The sequence below is a fragment of the Benincasa hispida genome, chromosome 8 (assembly GCF_009727055.1).
Source record: "Benincasa hispida cultivar B227 chromosome 8, ASM972705v1, whole genome shotgun sequence".
Lineage (NCBI taxonomy): Eukaryota > Viridiplantae > Streptophyta > Magnoliopsida > Cucurbitales > Cucurbitaceae > Benincasa > Benincasa hispida.
Window position 1 is genome coordinate 13855508 of NC_052356.1, and position 5105 is coordinate 13860612.

The 5105-nt window shown below is 33.6% G+C and overlaps 1 long non-coding RNA gene across 1 annotated transcript; it reads left to right on the forward strand.

The window, feature by feature from the left end:
• The first annotated feature begins 995 nt into the window (after positions 1-995).
• Positions 996-1903, forward strand: LOC120083264. The gene is made up of 2 exons (XR_005483393.1): positions 996-1568; positions 1654-1903. It is a non-coding gene; the product is annotated as an uncharacterized LOC120083264 (long non-coding RNA).
• Positions 1904-5105: the final 3202 nt, after the last annotated feature.

Sequence of the window (5105 nt, forward strand, 5' to 3'; positions counted from 1 at the left end):
AAGTAATAACCTAAAAGGTCTGCACTATATGGATAAGACTTTGTACCGATGGAGCCACGTAAGGGCCAAGGGGGCACATGCCTCCCCTAGACTTATTCTATTTTGAATATAAAATTTAAGTAATATTTAACTCTCTATATATATAACCTACATTCTTTTAGAAATTTGAGTGTGGTGCGGTGGTTGAGGGCACAACTTTGATAGTTAAAGTTGTGCGTTTGGATTTTACTAATGCAATTTTAATTTATAATTTATTTTAAAATCAAATTTTGGTAGTGTCGTTACCTATTTCTGTAGTACTTGCCTAAAAAAGGAATTTAGTATAAAAAAAATTTTAAGACAACATTTGATAAGGTATTGTTAACCTTTTTTTTAACTTAATTTTTAGTTTGTATTACTTAATATATATTTATTTTAATTAATTTCAAAGTTAAAATACAAGATAATTATCTTGTTTCTCGTCAGGATATATGTATCATACCATCCACAAATAACTTTCAAAATTTTCTCAATCTTTTTAATTTTCATACTTCTAAATTTGTGCAATAAATCATAATACTTTTATTGATAATACTTTATAGGGTCTATATCAATATAAAGAGATATTTTAAAAGAAAAATAACAATAGAAACCACATAATCATCATCTTAAAAAAAAAAAAAAACTTACTTCTGATTTTGATATATCTTGTATAGAAATCAATTTAGGAGAACTACCTTATAATATCTCGAGTTTTCTTCATAATTCAAATTCTATATTTTCGTAAAATTTGAGGATATTTTGTTAATTTTGAAATTTGATTTTTGTTTAAAGGAAATATTTGAATTTTAATTTAATTTTTAGTAAATGTCTAGATATTTTTTTTCAAAGGTTTTAAATTTGGAGAATGTAATTGGTTTGATTTTTGAAATTATGATTTGAAGAGGAGGAGAAAAGGGTTTTAATATTATTATATAATTATATATATATATATTTTTTTTTTTTTTTTTAAAAAAAAAACCTCCCTTCTCTTTTCTTTCGCAGGGAAACCGAGACCTCCAATTTTTTCCTCCTTGCGTGAACACCCTTCCCTAGCCCTAGCTCCGCCGTCGCCCTTCGCCGCCCGCTCGCTGTTCGTCATCACTGGAATCGTCTTCAGTCGTACCGCCGTGAGTCGCCAGCCTCGCGCCGCTGCTCGTCCCTCGCACAATCGTGACCGCGCCGCCCATTCGCGTTTCCAGTGACCACAATCGGAGCTCTACTCCATTGTTTACGCACAGATCGAGTCGTTATCGCCTCCAATCGGTCACCGCCATTGTCGGCCTTCACGTCTGAGGTGCAGCACCAGCCGCCGACACTGTCTACAGATCTCAGGCAGCAGATTTTCGCGGGGATAGCCAGATCTGCGTGTGGGTACCTCCGTTCAGGTTCGTCGGGGCTTTTATTGTCGTCTTTGCGCGGGCGTTGCCTTCATCCTAATGGGTTCTGACCGAAGGTTCCATTTGGGTGTTTTAGTCGTGGATTGAAGAGCGGAAGTAAATATTCAGTTGCTGTCTAGCAAGTTTGAGACCAATTTCACTAAGCTTTTGGTAAGTATTTAAGGCTTCGTGGCCATTTGAAGTATTAAAGGTGCTGTAGATTAAGTTATAATCCTTAGTTGTGGTTTATGTTCAGGTCGGGCCACTAGATTGAAGTCTTGAAGGGATTTTGGGGAGTCATGTGTTGGGTAATCTTACTATTGGAACTGTCTTTGTACCAGGCGATAAACTGTAGATTTAATATTGAGGATCAACTGTTTTCGAGGATAATTTTGATTATTCTGAGGTCGAATGGACTGTTTAGGAAGGATATATGAGCATGTGGTAATATATCTGAATATGATTATATATGAGCTTGATTTAGAATTTTATGAGTTATATTAAAATGATGATTGAGTATGACCCTTAAATTATGAGTCAAGTGGCACTCCTACTGGAATGTCTTAAAGCTAGATGAGGATTAGACATTTGCTGATCTATATATTTATACGATTTATTATGAGAATGTGTAGACGGTATGATATATTATGAAATCCCGAACACTTTATTGTTTACATGATTTAGTGCATGAAAGTGATGTGCTACAGTTGATCCATTTAAAACTAGACTAAATACTTATGTTGAGGTTAATTAACATGAGGTTGACGAGGAGATTTTAGAGGACTCAGGATTAAGTCAATGTTGTATCTAATATGAAATTAGATGCAATCTCTTTTCCTTTCCAAACTATGTGACTGCATGAAAGTGATGCATGTCCAAGGGCACTAGTACATGAAAGAGATGTACTAGGACTGTTGTGTATGAAAGTGATATATACATAGAGGGTACTAGGGTCTACGTAAGAGGTGCACGCTCAGTGGGTTACGTGTATATGAAAGAGGTGTATACATAACCATGTATACGAAAGAGGTGTATATATAACCATGTGTACGAAAGAGGTATACATCTCTATATTCATAGAGAGGATCTAGGGTGTACGAAAGAGGTACACACTCAATGGGTTATGTATATGCGAAAGAGGTGTATACATAACCAGGTGTACGAAAGAGGTACACACTCAATGGGTTATGTGTATACGAAAGAGGTGTATACTTAACCAGGTGTACGGAAGAGGTACACATTTAATGGGTTATGTGTATACAAAAGAGGTGTATACATAACCATGTGTACGAAAGAGGTATACATTAAGTGGGTTATGTGTATACGAAAGAGGTGTATGCATAACCATGCATACGTAAGAGATTGTGTTTCCTTCGAGATTCACCAGCGGTTGTGGATCCTACGGGACTTATTAGAGATAGTGGGCATACTTAACTACAGTAGAATAGAAACAAGTTTTTCATGTATGTATGTGTCCTAGGAGGACTAGAGCAGTTTATATATTCTATTAGACGTAGGCATCTAGAGGACATAGATATCTAGCCTGACCCTAGTAGTGGGGTTACTTACTGAATATTTTATACTCATCCTTTCTCATGTTTATGTTTCAAGTAAGAGTAGGGGCATGCCGGCGAATGATAAGCGGAATCCGTGATTGAGCCACTGGGACCAGTTTTATATTTCCACTCATGATGTTTAGATTTCTTTCATGTTTTTCCACTTTCAATCTTCATGTTTGAAACTTACTGATTAGTATTCGTTTCCAAACTTTTATAGTTTTCTAGACTCATTAAATTTCTAATTATGATTTATGGGTACCTTGTTATTTGACTTTTATTTAGTTTTAATGAAAATATTTTATTTGACTTTATTTATTTAGCATTTATTTCGCTATGAAAATGTATCATTTTAAATTCTATGCATGCATGTGAATAGTAACGACCTAGCTTGAGTCCTAGGGAGTCTGGTTGTTACATACTTGTAGATCCTAGTCTAAGAACTAAAATTTATAAATATAATAATAACATTTAAGATCAAGTTCGTAGAGCATATTTACAACAATGTCCTTATCAGTCTCATAATCATAATTTTCAATTCTAGAAATTTAAATCGATTTCAAAACATGAAAACTCGTAGAGAATAGTTGTAATATGTATTAAATTAGTTAATTTATGGAGCTATGAATATATATATATTTCTTGCAGTTTTTTAATTACATAGTGCCCCCTATACAAAATTCCTGGCTCCGCCACTGGCCAGGTGCCTTATCCTGGTGATACTGTGGATACGACACACTTTGTAACTGTTACATGAGTTGTAAGTATTACAAACAATATGATCTATATTGTTTATGTGGAGATATATAAATGGGAGTTTCTGATTGGTTTCTCTTCATAATAAAGCAAGGGATTTGTCCGAGTAGGGAGTTGGGAATACAACTTCACAACATAGAATTCACTCATTCCCATAGTTAAGTAGATGAAATGCTTCCTTAATAGCTAATCTATGTTTTGAACAATAAGACCTCACCCTCCTATTGGCCCGGGAGGGGTTAGTTTATAATTGGACTATTGATTGTTCATTAGAGAGGTAAGTGGTACTTAAGGAATTAGATGCAACTACAAGGTTAAAATAGTAATTTGACTTAGTTGTAGTTATAAAGCAATTCGTGAAGGGCTGTTGATTGGTTAAATCCATGGACACAAAAATATATCTATAGTGCGAAGAGTTAATGAATGTTGATTAATCTAATTAAAGAGTTTAATTGTTTAATCTCTATCATTGGAGCTTCTAATCCGTAGTCCATAAGGTCCCCTTGTTAGCTCACTAAGGATAAAATCAAGGAATATTGTTTTTGGAATAATTTGGATTGTTCAAATTATTTTAGGGAATTAAAGTTATTAATTATATTAATATGATTAATATAAGTTGATACATTATAATATATAGTTAATTATAAATATGATTCATGATGCGAGAGATAAATACTTGAATGAGGTTTAAGTAATATTTATATAAATATTATAGGTTAAAATTTAATGTGAATTTGATTAATATTAAAACTAAGGTTATAAGAGAGAGTTGTACTTTAATATGATTATAATGCATATAATATGGTTTATTAAATAATTAGTTAACCATATTATATAAATATTATATTATTGAAGGGATTGAATCTTGCAGCGGAAGCGTTCTCGTGTGAGATCACCTTGCATCATGCGATTCGATTGTTACAATAAACAAAATCGTTGTACTAGATGGAATAGATAAACACATAAACTAGCATGCTATTAGGGAAAGGGTTAGAACGATTCTTACTTTTGTAGATTCTCCAAGTGCCATGAACGATTCTCTTTAATGTTCCAACGAACAGATCTCCAAATGGTCTTGATCACGAACAACTATTTGAGCGATCTCGAACACTGCCACAAGAGTTATCTCGTTATTCTCTGGGATTCTAATAGAGGAATAAGTTATATCCAACTATTGGGAGAGGAAGAGAAGAATAAGGTTTTGGAGAGTAGAGATGCTTAGAGAAAATTCTGCAATATAACACTAGGAAGGAAGTTGTGTATTGTCAGAGTTTCTTTGCAATGAGAATTGTGTATTCAATGCTATGTGTTCCCAAAAGACCATGAGGAGGTCTTTATATAGAGAATAGCCAAACATCTTTCTTAATGTGTGTATATATATATATATATATATATT